We start from the raw sequence: 18872 nt of genomic DNA, 5'->3' as shown, positions 1-18872 counted from the left end.
TCTCACCAGCTCTCTGCCTCCTCCTCACGTCAAATCTCTCTTTCCATCTCAGCTACTGCTCACCTGCTAAAAACTTAAACAGAATATTAGTAATTTAAACAGAAGGCTTGCATCACTGCTCTCTGCGGGGTTTTAACGGGCTAGAGACCGACACCGCTAAACAGGCAGGTCACGCACAAGGCCCTAGCCTCCATATGCAATATACATCACATATGTAGTCAAGTACTTATGAACAACGTCTCCACTTAGCAGTGGCCCATTACAACGATGCAAGTCTACCAGAAATAACTACCACATGACACATTGTCACAAAGCACGTGCTTAAATTAACATATGAACACATAGCAACACTGAAATTGCCCAGTAACAACGAAGTATAAACGCCGAAATCTTGCATGTCATAGACTAAGGAACCCAGCGGCGTAACAGTGCAGCGGTGACACACAACGCCGAAATCTTGCATGTCATCGACTGAGTAATCCAGCGGCGTAACAGTCCAGCGGTGACACACAACGCCGAAATCTGGCATGTCATCGACTGAGAAACCCAGCGGCGTAAGAGTCCAGCGGTGACACAAACGCCGAAATCCTGCATGTCATCGACTGAGGAACCCAGCGGTGTAACAGTCCAGCGGTGACACCATCGACATGACTTCACCGATGTAAGGAGCCCAACGTCATGACTCCATCGATCATAGGAGCCCATCGTAGTGACCCCATCAACATGACACCATCGATGTTAGGAGCCCCATCGATGTTAGGAGCCCCATCGACATGACTCCATCGATGTAAGGAGCCTAACGATGCATAAAAAAATGCATAAAATTGCATAAAATCGCATATAAAAGCATCAATGTAAACAGTGCTTGCACCGCAAACAACGAGGATGCAAAACACCATCACTTCGATCCCAACCAACCAACCAACCAACCAAGAGAGCACAGCACCACAAATCAATGTAGGTGCAAAACACCACCACTTCCATACCAACCAACCAACCAACCAAGAGAGCACAGCACCACAAATCAACGTAGGTGCATAGAACCACCACTTCCATCCCAACCAACCAAAAAACGTAGCTCCACAACCAATGCAGGTGCAAAAACGTACCCTCACCATTTCCACCACCGTCAAAGCCCATCGATGTAAGAACTCCACCGAAATAAGAGTCCACAGCGTAAGAACACCATCGATGTCAAAGCCCATCGATGAAAAAAAATAAATCCACCGACGTAGGAACTCCATCGATGTAAAAAAACGCATCAGTGTAAAACGCATCGGTGTAAAAAAACGCATCGGTGTAAAAAAAAACGCATCGGTGTAAATCACATCAGTGTAAAAAAAATTCTTGCACCACAAACCAACGTAGGTGCATAAAACCACCACTGCCATCCCAACCAACCAACCAACCAACCAAAAAAGTAACACCACAAACAACGTAGGTGCATAGAACCGCCAGTTCCAACCCAACCATCCAACCAAGAGAGCGCAGCACCACAAACAACGAGGATGCAAAACACCACCACTTCCATCCCAACCAACCAACCAAGAGAGTGCAGCATCGCAAACAACGAGGATGCATAAAACCACCACTGCCATCCCAACCAACCAACCAAGAGAGTGCAGCATCGTAAACAACGAGGATGCAAAACACCACCACTGCCATCCCAACCAACCAACCCAGCGAGCGCAGCACCACAAAAACAACTTAGGTGCAAAACACCACCACTGCCATCCCAACCAACCAACCAAGAGAGTGCAGCATCGTAAACAACGAGGATGCAAAACACTGTTGCGTGTGCTCCGCACACGCACATCAAGATATGCCGCGCGGCGCCTAACCGCGCGCCGATGCAACCCGCACAAGGAAAGTGTTCGCGCGCTGCGCGCGCGAAGTTCGGAGCCGCTCGGGAGCCCTCGGGGAGGCTCGTTTTGGCGGGCTGCCAACCGGACATCGCCGCAGGCGCCGGTTCCGGTTGCCCCGACCGAAAACTTTCTGCCATGTTTGATACGAGCAGTTCGCATAGTATAAAAGGGGGCCCATATTGCGGTGAAGGAGGAGACTCGTCGCGACCGCCAGCGACACCAGCCGGAGGCCCTGCTGGCCTTGGCTGCGGAAGTAAGCTACACCGTCAACACGTCTCGCCGGCCTGCCGTCACGCTGCCCGTTGGAAGAAGCTACCCCTTGGTAATGTACTGTTTCGTCGTAGTATAATCACAGAGTCGATTCCTTTGATTGTCCTGAATACCAAAAGGCTCTATCAAGGGAACTTGATAGAATCGACTATGAATAGTTGCATTCCCTTAAAAATTGGCCAAATAAATCTTCAGGGCTCTTCAGTCGCCTCGGTGGAGATCAGCAAAATTGCCCAAGAAAAGAACCTGGATATAGTTCTTATCCAAGAACCATATGCAATCAGAGAAAAGATCTTGGATATCCCAGGTAAACTGTTCTATAATGGACCAAAACCAAAAGCGGCAATTTGGGTCAGGAATCCTAATTTGCCAGTGCTTAAAATGACCTCAGTTTGCTGCGAACATCATGTATGTGTCTGCATTGAACTTGGTTCAAACAAACTTTTTATGGTGTCATCTTACTTCCAGTTTTCCGACGCAACCGAAATCCATCTAGAGAAATGGGACAAAATTCTACAATTGGTAAGAGGAGAGAAAATCATCATAGGAGCAGATGTGAATGCAAAATCAGATATGTGGGGCTCGCCCTACATAGATGAAAAAGGCGTCAAAGTATCGCATTACATTGTAGAAAACAATTTGATGGTACACAATGTACCTGGTACAATGGCAACTTATGTATCACCAGCATGCGACGCAGAAACGTTTATTGACGTTACAATCACGAACATGAAATTAAGGAACAGCATGGAAAACTGGGAAGTAACTGAAGACATCACCAGTGATCACAGACTGGTGATGTACCGGATAAAGTATGGAAAAGAGCAAGTAATATATGCAGACAACAATAAGAGATATGGATGTCAAAACGTCAATTGGGAAAAATTTGACAAAGCACTGGTAAATGAAATAATCCATTATAGAAGAATCAAAAATGGAAATCCTCAAATAGATGCACCCCTTCTGACAGAAGCTATTCAAAGAGTTTGTGACAATAATTTACATGTCGTAGAAAACAAAAACCGAGATAGACATGGATGGTGGACGGAGGAGTTGGAGAGACAAAGAAGGATCACCAGACAAAGGCGCAAGGAATTTAAAAGAGAACATAATCAATGTCGAAGAGAAGCTTTGATTGACCAGTACAGACTAACAAAAAAAGAATACAAAAATATGGTTAAAAGAGCTAAGCGCGAATCATGGATGAATCTGGTAACTGTAGAAGGGAACAACAATCCATGGGGTTTGGTATATAAGTTATGTGCCAACAAAATCAAGAACCCTATTGAAATGCCTGGGCTCATAATAAATGGTATTCAGTCTACCTCTGTAGCTGAAAACCTAAGGCATATTATACATGGACTGTTACCTGACGACAATATGGATACAGAAAATAATGAAAAACAATATAAACGTCAGAAAATGAAGATTATCCCTAATACAGAGAATACACCAGAATTTACCAAAGAAAATCTGAACTGGATCATCAAAAACCTGAAAGCGAAAAAAGCGCCAGGTCATGACAATCTGACCACCGAAATAATATGGAGAGTGTACAGTAGAATAAAGGATGAATTACTAATACTGTATAATCAATGCTTACATCAAGGCATATTTCCGGATATCTGGAAAAAGGGTATACTTAAAATACTGTACAAGGGTAATGGAAAAGATCCTGGATCTCTCAACTCCTACCGGCCATTAACTATGTTACCGATACTGGGCAAAATCTATGAGAGACTACTCTCACAAAGGCTAACGGACTATCTTGAAACCGTCCAAGGACTGAATTGTAGACAATATGGATTCCGGAGAGGAAAGAGTACGGAAACTGCCATACTGGACATCATGAAAGAAGTTAATAATAATGGGCAACAATACACAATGGCAATCACGTTGGATATTGCTGGAGCGTTTGATAATGTGTGGTGGCCACAAATTATGTGGAGGCTGAAACAACTACAATGTCCATCCAACCTGTACATGGCTATCAATGCATTCTTTGAAAATAGAGAATGTCAGAGTACAATGGGGAACTATACGTACGTCAAGAAATTGACAAAAGGATGTCCCCAAGGGTCTGTCTTAGGCCCTTTACTTTGGAATGTGCTCTTTGACGATATATTAAGACTCCCACTTCCTGAAGGATGTATTATGTACGGATATGCGGATGATGGGTTGCTCATAATACCAGGAACATCTCGAAGAATGCTAGAGGAAAAAGCTGACATAGCACTTCAGGAAATAGGTAGTTGGACAAGCAAATGTAAACTTCAAATAGCCCCACATAAGATGGAAGCCATCATGCTCAAAGGAATACTCAGTGCAAACAGACCACCTGCAATACGATTTATGGGAAGACCAATAAGAACTGTCAAAGAATTGAAATACCTGGGTGTACATATTGATGTCCGCGGACGGTTTCAAGGTCACATAAGGAATATTAGCACCAAAGCTATCACATTGTTCCAGAAACTAAGAACTGTCGCACCTTCTAACTGGGGGTTGCAGTTTGACACGCTGAAGACTATATACGAGGGAGTATTTCTGGGAGTTACGTGCTACGCAGCGGCTGTCTGGTACCAGGAATTGGAAAACTGTCATAAGATAAGGCCACTGATCTCGGCACAAAGAAGTACCTTGATCACAATCACCAAAGCATACAGAACTGTGTCGACAGAGGCACTACAGGTGATTGCTGGAATACCGCCAATAGACTTGGTTGTCAAGCAAAGAGGAGAACTGGCATTACTGGCATCCAGAAAGGCGATAACACCTGCCGATAAGAAGACATCAAAGGAACTACTGCTGGATCAGTGGCAACAAAGATGGGACGACAGTGACAAAGGCAGACATACATACACGATATTCCCGAACATCAGGGAAAGACTTCAGAGGAAATGGATCAAGCCAGAACACTATGTAACGCAATATCTATCTGGCCATGGTAATTTCAAGGATAAGTTACACAGTATGGCCCTGGCTGCCAATCCAATGTGCGTAACCTGCCTGGTTCCTGACACCGCCATGCACGTACTACTGGAATGCGAAAAAGCTAACGACCTGAGAAACATCGCAGCAGGAGAAGCTGAGGCTGTCAACTGTGACCTCCAGAAAATAAGGATCATGCTAAGCAACAAGGAAAGCTATGGAATCTGGAAAAGATATGTGCTGGCGCTAGGCAAAAGACTAGAACAGTTTGACACATGGTTTGAACAAGAAGGCCAATTTGAAGAACAAGATGGCTGATAAAAGATGCGCACCTGCTTTATGGCCCTTTCAGTGGAAACCTCTCTGCTTTGTCAGAGAAGGTCACACTGAAAAAGTAACCGGTAAAGAAAGACGATCTCAAGAGAGAAGAGCAGTGCATAACTACATCAAAAAAGTCAATGCGCCAGTAACAGTCCAACCAGGTCCCACAAATAACATAGAGATGAAGGACGAGCTTAAAGAGGAGAAAGAAGGAGAAAACGAAGTTGAACAACCAGAAATATCTAAGCAAGAACCAATAAAGGTTCAAGAACAGAAAATCGGAGGTATTGACCCAGCCATGATCTACAGCAAATGGGAATACGACATGAGGCTTGCAAGACTTGACGAACGTGACATCCAGAATGCAGCAATAGCTGAAGTGGTAAGAAGTATGGAGGGTGGGGGGAAGATAAATTTCCCAAACCTTCCACTTCAAGATAAACATCTCTTGGCAAGAAACAACCTACCCCTGGATGTCGAGGAACTCAAGGAACTCTTGCAAGTAAACTTTGGTCGATTGGGCATACCTCTGGATTTCCAAGATCTAAAAAAGCAAGCGGAACGGACCTTCGGACGTTTTGTATTCGATCATACAAAACCCTTTACAGGCTACCGGCTGGTAAAGAGAGAATGAAGGAACACCGCAGACCAGCTTACCACAAGACAACCGATCAAGACAGAAACCACCCAAAGAGAGAGAAGAGGAAGAGGAGAAAAAGGAACAAATATTTTACTATTGGACGAAAAAATGAGAAATCTTAATCTGTGGACCATTTGTTTTTATGCTCGAGACTTGGAAGGAAAGTTTTATGTGTGGACAACAAAGATCTTAAAAGAAGACATTCCATGTATCCAGTATTTTAACAAAATGACCGAGATTTTAACTATGTACTCAAAGAAGACGGAACCAGAAAGCTATGGTTGGAAACAAGAAAGCAGGAGGAGGAGTGAGGCTGCGGAGACAGCAAGAAGGACAAGGAAAGGCTAAGGAACAGTCACAGAAAGAGTGGAAGAGAAACACCAGAAGGAAGTGAGGTCTGTGCCCTTACATGGTACTGTGTCAGGGTCAGGTCAACCGACCTGTCACAGTGGCATGTGAGTGACCTCACTAAGGAAAGAAAGGATGTTTTATTAATTACCGCCGTGTTTTTATGAGTGGACTCAAAAAGGACAAGGAACATATTATCATCTTGACAAAGCTTTATTCTGGCTGCTGGCACGGCGGTGAAAACAGAATGGGCAAGTTATTTTCAGGTAAAGGCGAATGGTATGATATACCATTCAGAGGAGTGAAGTACATCTGAGGCCAAGCCACCCAGGGGTCCTCATCGAGGTAACCTGGGTGTAGCAAAGAAGAAAAGTTAGTGCTCTTGGTACGTCCTCACGGGTTCAGTTCCAGGAGGTGGAGGAGGAGAGGCCAGGCCGGGCTTTTGCCCGTAAATAACTTGTTTCGTCGTAGACACTTAGAAACCGAGTGGATAGAAAACTTAGACTGAGAAGAGGGGCAGTGGTGACGGAGGCAAGGCTTGGAGACGGCGGTGTGAGCTGTGAGTCCCGAGGAAAGACTTGACTACCGACTGGACTTACAGCACTTAGGTGCGAAACCCGGCAGTGACACCCGAAGAATAATCCCAGTGCCTACACCGACGAGCATTGCTCGCGCTAAGATAGTTTGCGCAGATAGTCACTGGTAATCCATGCATCGACTTGCCCGCAGAAATACGTGTCGACAAGAGTCGACGAGGTGTTAGAGTAATTATTAGAGGTCTGCGTACCTACATAAATACATGCTATATATATTAGTCATCTTGTGTACAATTAGTATTATTTTAGTTACTGATGTTTGGTAACTTGTTCATTGACAGAGGTCAACAATATATTTTCTTTTAGAGTCTGGGAATTTATGTACATTGTAACTTAGCTTTTCTTTTGACGGTGTACCCAGCGCCAAGCGGCGTGCCAAGTATGAGAGCACGGGCAATTGTAAAGTCGATGTGTTAAGCTGCATTCACGAATCTCATAATTGTTAAATGTTTCTGTTCGCAGACTTTCGAATCAGAGCCACGCCGCAAATAGCAACTGTTTACGTTTTCGTCATTAATGTTGTAATGAATAATTTATTGTATGATCAGTAATAAATGTATTCAGTTGTAATAGCTTTCGATGACTTTTCGCCACACTCTGTTCCCTTCCTACTCCTTGTTCCCCTCGTGTGTTTAACACGAGAGGCTACAACACCACCACTGCCATCCCAACTAACAAACCAAGAGAGCGCAGCACCACAAAAACAACGTAGGTGCAAAACACCACCACTGCCATCCCAACCAACCAACCAAAAAACGTAGCATCGCAAACAACGAGGATGCATAAAACCACCACTTCCATCCCAACCAACCAACCAAGAGAGCGCAGCATCGTAAACAACGAGGATGCAAAACATCACCACTGCCATCCCATCCAACCAACCAAGAGAGCACAGCACCACAAAAACAACGTAGGTGCAAAACACCACCACTGCCATCCTACCAACCAACCAAGAGAGCCCAGCATCGTAAATAACGAGGATGCAAAACACCACTACTGCCATTCCAACCAACCAACCAAAAAACGTAGCATCGCAAACAACGAGGATGCATTAAACCACCACTTCAATCCCAACCAACCAACCAAGAGAGCGCAGCATCACAAACAACGAGGATGCATAAACACAACCACTTCCATCCCAACCAACCAAATAAGCACCACGAAACAGTGTGTAGGTGCATGAACAAAACGAATCGCACCACGAAACAGTGTGTGTAGGTGCATGAACAAAAGAAATCGCACAACTAAACAGCATGTGTGGGTGCATGAACAAAACAAACCCCACCACGAAACAGTGTGGAGTGCAAATATCAAGGAAAAATAGCACCAGAAAACCAAAAATCTAGGTGCAAAAAAATAAACAAAAAAAGAGCACCACGAAACAGTGTAGGTGCAACAAAATTACAACAAGCGGACTCAGGAAACCAACGATGCAAAATCCATCGACGAAGGCTATGTACACCAAAACTACAGAGACATGGGTGGCTACCAAGTGGCTAACACTAGTCCCATACTCGTACATCACGGTACAGATTCCCGTCAGGGTCTTCTTCTCGGCTACCACAACAGCCTGGGACACCGTCAGAGAACACTGCGCGAAACGTACGAGCACAGACACCAGTTTCAACATTTCATGTTATTAGTTCAGTTGGTTTTTTTGTGGAAGGAAAAAAAAATACCTTTTTGCAATCAAATTCATTTTTGCATAAATACTGCGGTATTATTAAAATAACATTAACCATTGTACCCATATTGTAATGTGTGAATACCATCATCACATATTCGCCGCTTATCATCGTGCCATGAGAGTGCCAATTTATTCGTACATTCTGTATATAATGTCATTTGGTGTGACCTTATGGACCGGACTTGCGCGCGCTTTGTTGTGTGTTCTTCCAGGACCTCGAGGAAATCTTCAAATAATATTTTATTTTTTACTACACATTTCTGAATTCCTTTTGCTCTCTTTGTAATCGTTTCCCCATATCTGTACGTATAAAATTTAGCTCTGAGGCCGACAAACTCCTCCATTACCACCCCATTGCACTCATCCTTGAACTTACCCACCACTTTTTTATTGGTGGGTGAGTAGCAGGGTTGGTCAATGGGGTGCGCGCTCGTATCAAATACACTCATGAGCGCAGAGTCGTCGGCCAGATCCTGGTAGAAATTGCGCGTTTTGATTTCGTAGATGAAACTGTCCGTGTCCATGTAAGCCAGCGTGATGTTTTTATATCTTGTCTTCATCACATCATAGTGGAAATCGTACATCAACGTCTTGGACAAGTCCAGAACCGACAACCCCGCGTATATAGGATGGTCAAGATAAATTTTCTCATGTTGGTGTTTTATTAGCGATAGGTCTTCGTCCAAAATGGTTCGATTCTGGAACGCTGGCTTGGCAATCACTTTTCGGAGCCTCGCCTCGCTGCATACAAGTTCCATACTCTGCCGCTTGAATTTATTCTCTATAAGCTTGCCAAAGCAGGAATTATTTGCCAGCTTGAAAAACTCCTTCTCAAAGTCATTGCTAGCATGTTGTCTCTTTAATGTATTTTTTTCAAAATAGGACTTCATCCAGGCACGCTGCTTGAATTCCAGGACTCTGTGTACCTTTTTAATTCGCAGTCCGTGCTGGAGAGCTTGCTTCAGGTTTCTATAATGAATTATATAATTTTCCTTATGCTCGAGAGTTGTCATTAATTTAGTTTGACTCGAGCCGGGCGGGCACTTGTTGACGGGGAGGAACGGCAGATCTTTGTGGTCCTCGTGGAGGGCAGACGGATACTCTACATCGACTTCAAGGGTGTAGCCCATCTGCCCCTCGTCAGGTATCGACATCACGTCAATGTCCATGCCCACCCACCTGAAGCTTCTGACTGGCAGCGGCAGCGACATGGCCCATCCGTAGAGGTTGTTGGCGTCCAGATAGAGTATGTGCTTCGACGACTGGCTGGGATCGTAGGTACGGGGAAGGCAGACGTTGTTGGCCTTGCAGTGGCGCTTGACCACTTGTGCCACCCCGCCCCTGATCCCAGCTTCGACGAACATGTACATATCGTAGTCGGTCATCAACTCCAGCTGTACCTGCATCTGTTTCAACATTGCGTCGAACATGAACCCTGGGGAACTGACGTAGTGATTGCAGTCAAGCCCGTACGTGCCGAGACAGAGCTGACGAAAGTTCTCGAAAAGTCTGCAAGAAGCAGCACGTCCGTCTTTAAATATACGTCGCTGTACTCGCCCAGGGTCACACAGCCGAACTTGTTTCACACCGCCTGCGCATGCTCGTAATCGGCAGCGCTGACATTGCTGTAATTTAGTACATTGTAAAAATCTTCCTTTGCAGGCAGTTGTGGCTCGTCCAGTTTCTCCCAGCTGGAAACATAATCATAGGGGAATATACCCTTTCTCGTGACGAGGGACATTTCTTCTGTTGTGAAATACTTTGAAGTCTCTTTGAATTTGTCAGCTGGCAGGTACGATGCAAGGGACGCCAAACTTCGTGCCATGAACCTGAAAGTATCAATAAACTGTATCGTAAATTTTTCGCCCAGACTTTTTGAAAATGTAATCATCTTCTCTTGCGTGTGGGGAATAATAAATATTTCCTTGTCATAGCCCAGTTTCTTGATGATAAACTTTTCATCATAAACCAGGTTGTAGAAGTACACAACAAGCTTCTTGGGTCGCCTGCGCAGAAGATTACAGGTTGTGCAGGCGGCACCAAGGTACTTTCCACTGAAGTGGTCGTGGTCCTTGACTTTATAATTATCAGCCGTAAATACTGTATTACAGTAGCAGCACTGTTAAGCTGCGGAAAACCGGGCATACTCTTCAGCCGTCAGCGACGTCATGGGCAGGCTCGTCTCGTATATTTCCTTCTCCTGATTCCCAATATTGACTATGTCCTCCACGATTTTTGCCTCAGCATCGGGCCCCCTGTACAGAATTGGCTCCTTTGGCAGCGAGGTGGTGAGCGTGGCTGGGATTATATCGTTGTCGACTTTCACAAATATACAGTAACTGTATGCCTCATGTTTCTGGTAGGCCTGTGTAATTGATTGCTGGGGGTCCGGCCGGTATGATGAGATGGGCACGAGCATGGCCTCAAAGTCTGCGTATACGACGATGGGCATCTTTGTCATGTGGTGATAGATTTTGAATTCCATGACAGGGGGCTGGCCGTTCTTGTCAGATTTAGGCATCTCGACGCGCACGAGAGCATGGGTGTTGCAGAATTTCTTGTGCGCATCGAGACACTGCTGCCCTGTCAGCCCTGAAACTCGGTGCTAGTCATCGTAGTACGTGAAGCACCTCTTGCAGACATGTATATTCGCATGATGGGCTGTGATCTGGGGCCTGACGAGTCTTGAGAAGTTCTTAATATAGCAGAAATGAGAGTTACTATCTTCGGACGTTAGCAACAGGAGGTCGAAATGATGACGTTTTTCTTCCTTCCCCACACGCACTGGCGCGATCTTGTCGTTCTCATCAATGTTGTACATGTTGACGGACACTTCTTTGTTGTTCCTCTCAAATACTTCGATTTGATGGAGAGGGGTAGGGATCTCCAATTCTGAAAAATCAAATTTGTTTTCAAGCTCGAAATAGAGCTTGTCCACACGTTGAGGACTAACCCCCTCCACGTACCGCGCCAGTATGGCCCACTTGAAGCACTCGTTGTCTTCCAGGTTGTAACGCCCCTCGTGCCCTTGATTTTTAGTGTTATAACACCTCTTAAAAGTCCTAGGAAACAGCTGAGCAACAAGCTACAAAATTCACATAAAATTCGAACATCACCAGAGGTGGCACGAGGCGCGGAACAAAACAATTTAGAAACTCCCTACAAACAATCCATTTGGGAGTCAGTGGATCGGTAGAAATATACATATAGGTACTCAATTAAATAAAAACAACAAAATAAGTCATGTGATCTATAGGCTTCCTGGTTTATTTATATTAATATTCTTTTATGTAGTGCATAATCTTTCTTTAATTAGATTTTACCAGAAAATATCAAGGCAGATTAACCATCGATCAACAAATTAGCATTTTAACATCTTAGCAATCATTAATGAAGAAAACATGAACACAATTTATAGTGTTAGCGAGTCCGGACCGCGAAACTAGCGAAAATTTAACAAGGTTCTAGCCATAGTGAAATGTTTACAAAATAGTTAGAATATATTGCCTTGGTTTTGAATCTTATGCAAAAAAAATTACAATATCACCATGTCCAATAAGGGTTAATTCCTCTTGAGTCATAATTACTGAAGATATAACTTTACATAGTTCACAAAAACTTCTCCCCTGTACACCGGCACACCAAGATTAATGAAATTTTGTCGTTCAGAACTCACGACCAGGTAAAATTTGGCGGGAAGAGCATAATAAATTTTGTTGGGGTTCACTCAATTGATTTTCAATCACGACCATTTGTGGAGGGGTGACTCTCGGATGACGGGGGTGTTTCTTCAATCGGTAGGTATCTCTTGCACCCTGCCTGCAACAAGGTCCAATATCGACAGAGATTAGACCAAGTAGCAGACAGACCATCAATCAGGCAAAAGCCCGCTAAAAGGGAGCGAATTGGGGGAAATATTGAATGCAAAAGACTCACCGAAGCAGGGTGATGACAGATGATTCCATTCATGTTGCGCGATCGCCAGTTAGGACGCGCATCGCGGAGATGTCGCGGAAGCACAACTAAAACGTAGCTATTCGGGTTGGCTGACTAACTAACAGAAGACAAAGAAAAGTTTTAGGGAAAAATTCCCTCGGCCAAGACGATCACATCCTATAGCGCAGAAGAAGGCAGATCTGCCCGCGATTTATTATTCAAGAAGCAGTTCGACAGAGACGCCGATGTATTCAGACCAACAGCCCGCGCATTAATCCATCATGGCGGCTAGATCGTCTAAAAAAAAAGGATGCTGGGACCCGGTAGGCCGAAAAAGGGGGGGAGGGAGATATGGCTCAGCGCCGAAAGGAGCCGAAGACGTCCGAGGCAAGGTAAAACGAAGGTCTGTTGCTTGGTAAAAACCTCTATAGCCGTCGAGCGCCGCGCGCTCTATAGAGGCGCAGTTGAACTAAGTTTAACTTCGACTCGCAAATCTCGCGCTAGGTGACTTGCAACCAGCATGGGGCTAAAGGGGTGGGGGACAAGTGTGCTCTCTGGCGGCCAAAGAAAAGAGAGAGGGAGAGACTTAAGGACACGGCCACTAGTGTGCGCCGAAAACCAGGGAAAGAGAACTAGGATAAAAAAGGTTTGATATGAGTGTACAGAAGTCTGACAAAAATTAAATAAGAATAAAAATGTAAAAAATTTAAAAATGAAAATTTGAGCCTAAAAATTAAAATCTGTGCCAATCATACCAATAAACGGCACATACTCCCCCGCTTGAATGCGGAGCACAGGGGAAAACAAATGCAACAAAATAACATTTCAGTTCGGCGAGTTACCAGGTTCGCCTGTATACTACTACTAACAATTGACGTACGGCTGTGGCGCGTCGGCACCTCCAGTCGCGTTGAGTTAAGAGAGGGAGTAGGGTCGAGATAGAGGCAAATGAATAAACTTATTGGTTAATGTAGGTGGTCATACCTTACAGATAATCTCAATTACTAAGTTGGGTCACTTAAAAATATTTTTTAGAATAATTCTTATTCTTAAAGAAAATTTATAATTATAGATAATTATTATGGGTGCAAAATTAATTAAATAAGAATAAAATACTTTTAGGTCAAGAGACTCAAAATAAAATCTTAATATTTAGCATTGATCAATCTAAAATTATATATAATGATCACACATAATTAGTTAATAAAGTAAATATTGAATCACGTTGATCTCAGATGTTGGACATCGTGTAGTTTCACAAAGTGGGCACTGTGAGGGAAATCCGAAATTACTGAGGCCAAAACAAGGGAAATGCGTCCTTGAGCACTCAGCGATATATGGGGATTGGAACCCCTGTATATGGGTATGGTGACCCGTAACTTACAAACTAAATGGGAATGAAAACCCCTGTACATATTTGTTTGTCCATAAGAAGTCGAAGGCATGGGTCAGGCCCTGCACACTCTGACGATGGATCAAACTAAATTATATAATTTTATACTTACTCAAAAAGCTAAGTACACCTCAGTCTCGAAAACTACATTTGTTAACTTACATAGGACCAATATGTTCAAGCTCTGATGGTTGATCAGACCAACAGGCTGAAGCAAAGATACCCACGAGGGAATTTCACCCTGAGTTAGTTCGGGTTCGAAACCCGAAAGATCAACGAATTTAAATGAATTTAGAAAAAGATTAAAACAAACACAGATTGTGTAAAAACCATAATATTTATATTCTGAAAAATATTTTATTTGGTCAACTATATTTTAAAAGTTAAGTTATCTAATTATTAATTGTAATTATAATTAAATATTAATTAATATTAGTCCTCGCACTCAAATTTAATTAATATATATATTATCATAACATTTAAGATTATAATCCTAATAAACATAACTAAATTTAAATTAATTAATTTCGCCGTCGGATCTTCCATGGCGGGCACAAAAGTTTACACTGCCTGAGAGGGGGTTTGAACATAGGCCGTCCAAAGATGAGTGGTGGGAATGGAACCCAAAGAACACTCGAAAACGGTCATGAGATGTTTCACTCAGAGGACCAGGTCTTGGCTCATTGGCTCAGAGGACCTCTCGCGATTTAACGCCTGAATATAGTGCTGCACTGTGGCGAGCGTGACCTAGTTCGACTTTAGAAATACACAAAATTTAAACCTTAATGCCACCTTGGAAGTCACAATTGCAAAAACAAAGTATAATAATATTAACATAATGATGTAAAATAGCTACTAATTTTAGGGAGAGTGTGTAAGACAATTAATAGAATAAAAAAAACTTTAAATATCTAGATGCACAAAGGTATCAGCTACTGTGCTCAAATTGTTTACGTAGCTGTACAGTGAAAAAAAATTTAATTCTTAATGAAAATAAAACAAATTAGAAATCTTATTGAAACAATAATACAAAATTAGTTAACACTCAATACAGTCTGAGAAACTATGAATATACAGTTCAGTTACTGGTTAATATAGTCAACGTAAATAAATGCACTTGACGTCCTAGTCAATCATCATCTCCGTACTAGCTGATAAAAAAATGTGGTTAATTTACCTACACCACAACAACTTAATTTAGGAACCTTTCGGCGAAGGCTAAAATGAATACACCTCTCACTAGGTGATCAAAAATATCATCAGAACAAAAGTGCTAGTTACTTGATGGATACAAATATTGGAAAAGTAATAAACAATAATCAAATGCATCAAGGCATACATTAATTTTAAAATTAAATTGACTGTAAATATGTATGTATAGCTTACGATGAAATCCTATTTCTTATTGTAGTCATTATAATTATTATCTCTAACCTTAGATAAATTTGCAAAATAAACTTCTTGTAGAATTTATGGATTGCATCTAGTAAATATTAAGTACTTGGGACAAGAGTAAATAGCATTATTATGCTTACATTAGTTGTAATATTAAATAATTGGTGTAAAGTTATATTATGATTATTGAATTAAGAATGTTTATAAAAGTAATTTCTAGACCCCATTTAGATGTTATGAATCTTAACTTGAGATTATTCTTAAAATGTTAAATATAATTATGTATAGATATATAGCTATAACACAACATTTAAATATTATGTGCTCAAAACAAAATGAAGTTATACTTAAATTTAATTTTAATATTTATATAACATATTTTATATTTCAAAAAAGGAAATTATAGGCTGCTTAAATTTAAAATAGGAAGCAAAAATGCAATATGTAATGTGCTAACTGAAGTCCGTGGTAGGTACGAAAACTGGTTTGCCTTATTAACGACACAAGGTATGTGGACAACAGGGAGGAAAAGGTAGCCGTCAGGTTGGCAGTCCTGAACATGAGAGTAACATGATACCGCGCGTAAGCGCAGAGAGACAAAAAATACCACAATGTCCAAAAGGACTTCTATGTATATGTTTTTCACAAAGATGGCCTGGTTTGCAGGCGGATGTGTTATAAAAAAAACACGGATGATAAAAGGAGGAATTTAGACAAACTCAGGGCACTGTCGGCCGTGAGGATCAAACTAGATTGCAACGCATTGTCTACGCTGCCGGACGTGGTGGGCAACGGAATGACCTTGCCTCCAACAGCCGGTGAGGCTGAAGGGGAGGGGTGAAGTGGTAGACAGGGAGAATGACACGCGCGGGAGATAAGGCGCGCTGCCTGCACGGGACGTAGCGCCGACTGGGCCGCGCGGTGTCTAACACCGCGCGCAAACACAGTCACAGCGGGACGTTAAAACTCAAATATAATTTTTAAATATTAACAGCAATATAACTACAGGGTGTACCAGTGATCAGTTCACAATGTTAATAATACAAAATTTAAATCCAAAAAGTATTATATTTTTTTATTTTAAATATATATATTATATTTTATTTTAGGTATGCCTACTTGACTTAGGTATGCCTATAGACCAAACCATGCTCTGCTACCAATTTGTAACGCCCCTCGTGCCCTTGATTTTTAGTGTTATAACACCTCTTAAAAGTCCTAGGAAACAGCTGAGCAACAAGCTACAAAATTCACATAAAATTCGAACATCACCAGAGGTGGCACGAGGCGCGGAACAAAACAATTTAGAAACTCCCTACAAACAATCCATTTGGGAGTCAGTGGATCGGTAGAAATATACATATAGGTACTCAATTAAATAAAAACAACAAAATAAGTCATGTGATCTATAGGCTTCCTGGTTTATTTATATTAATATTCTTTTATGTAGTGCATAATCTTTCTTTAATTAGATTTTACCAGAAAATATCAAGGCAGATTAACCATCGATCAACAAATTAGCATTTTAACATCTTAGCAATCATTAATGAAGAAAACATGAACACAATTTATAGTGTTAGCGAGTCCGGACCGCGAAACTAGCGAAAATTTAACAAGGTTCTAGCCATAGTGAAATGTTTACAAAATAGTTAGAATATATTGCCTTGGTTTTGAATCTTATGCAAAAAAAATTACAATATCACCATGTCCAATAAGGGTTAATTCCTCTTGAGTCATAATTACTGAAGATATAACTTTACATAGTTCACAAAAACTTCTCCCCTGTACACCGGCACACCAAGATTAATGAAATTTTGTCGTTCAGAACTCACGACCAGGTAAAATTTGGCGGGAAGAGCATAATAAATTTTGTTGGGGTTCACTCAATTGATTTTCAATCACGACCATTTGTGGAGGGGTGACTCTCGGATGACGGGGGTGTTTCTTCAATCGGTAGGTATCTCTTGCACCCTGCCTGCAACAAGGTCCAATATCGACAGAGATTAGACCAAGTAGCAGACAGACCATCAATCAGGCAAAAGCCCGCTAAAAGGGAGCGAATTGGGGGAAATATTGAATGCAAAAGACTCACCGAAGCAGGGTGATGACAGATGATTCCATTCATGTTGCGCGATCGCCAGTTAGGACGCGCATCGCGGAGATGTCGCGGAAGCACAACTAAAACGTAGCTATTCGGGTTGGCTGACTAACTAACAGAAGACAAAGAAAAGTTTTAGGGAAAAATTCCCTCGGCCAAGACGATCACATCCTATAGCGCAGAAGAAGGCAGATCTGCCCGCGATTTATTATTCAAGAAGCAGTTCGACAGAGACGCCGATGTATTCAGACCAACAGCCCGCGCATTAATCCATCATGGCGGCTAGATCGTCTAAAAAAAAAAAGGATGCTGGGACCCGGTAGGCCGAAAAAGGGTGGGGGGGAGATATGGCTCAGCGCCGAAAGGAGCCGAAGACGTCCGAGGCAAGGTAAAACGAAGGTCTGTTGCTTGGTAAAAACCTCTATAGCCGTCGAGCGCCGCGCGCTCTATAGAGGCGCAGTTGAACTAAGTTTAACTTCGACTCGCAAATCTCGCGCTAGGTGACTTGCAACCAGCATGGGGCTAAAGGGGTGGGGGACAAGTGTGCTCTCTGGCGGCCAAAGAAAAGAGAGAGGGAGAGACTTAAGGACACGGCCACTAGTGTGCGCCGAAAGCCAGGGAAAGAGAACTAGGATAAAAAAGGTTTGATATGAGTGTACAGAAGTCTGACAAAAATTAAATAAGAATAAAAATGTAAAAAATTTAAAAATGAAAATTTGAGCCTAAAAATTAAAATCTGTGCCAATCATACCAATAAACGGCACAAGGTTCTTAGGGTTTATGCACGCTTCACAGTTCTTGATGACAGCAGGCAGATCAATGTAAGAGGAGACTCGAAGAGGCACTAACTTGTTGAAACAGAGCTGAATTTTCTTTACTGCAGACAGAGTCCACCCCGAGCCTTTACTGACATATTCGTCTTCCTCCCTACATATTTTCTCAATGCATTCTGTTACTGCCTCTTCAATGTTGCTCTCTACGTTGATGGGTATTTTCTTTGTCTTGAACGCCCTCTTGTCTACACCTTCATCGAAGGGAGCGGGCTTGGCATAATCACATTTAAGCCATACATTGAACTTCACTGGGCCATTTTCACATACTGCCTGGTAAATGCGATTTATCAAGTTATTTTTCATTTCGCCCAGGTACGTGCAAATATCTTTTGTCGCACCATTGTTGACTGCCACTAAGGTCTTTAAATTTCTGCGGAACGTGCTCTCCGCCTCAACGAACCAGGTACCGCCTGCCTCCAAGTCAACCTGAGCCTGATCAGACGCTTGCGCCTCCAAGTCTCGCTGTGCCTGGTCAGGCACACTCGCCACGTATTGCGGACGAGTGTTGGGGCCGGGCTGTTGCAGGCCGGAGGTCGCGTCTACGCACCGTCTCTTGGGA

General features: G+C 42.7%; 1 protein-coding gene across 1 annotated transcript in view; it reads left to right on the top strand.

Annotated features, from left to right (window-relative positions):
• LOC134531378 (uncharacterized) overlaps positions 1-18872 on the top strand; it is a 74459-nt gene that overhangs the window by 9007 nt on the left and 46580 nt on the right. The window lies entirely within an intron of this gene.

The sequence above is a fragment of the Bacillus rossius genome, chromosome 3 (assembly GCF_032445375.1).
Source record: "Bacillus rossius redtenbacheri isolate Brsri chromosome 3, Brsri_v3, whole genome shotgun sequence".
Lineage (NCBI taxonomy): Eukaryota > Metazoa > Arthropoda > Insecta > Phasmatodea > Bacillidae > Bacillus > Bacillus rossius.
The sequence above is the reverse complement of the archived record's forward strand: the minus strand, read 5'-3'. Positions and strand labels throughout refer to the sequence as shown.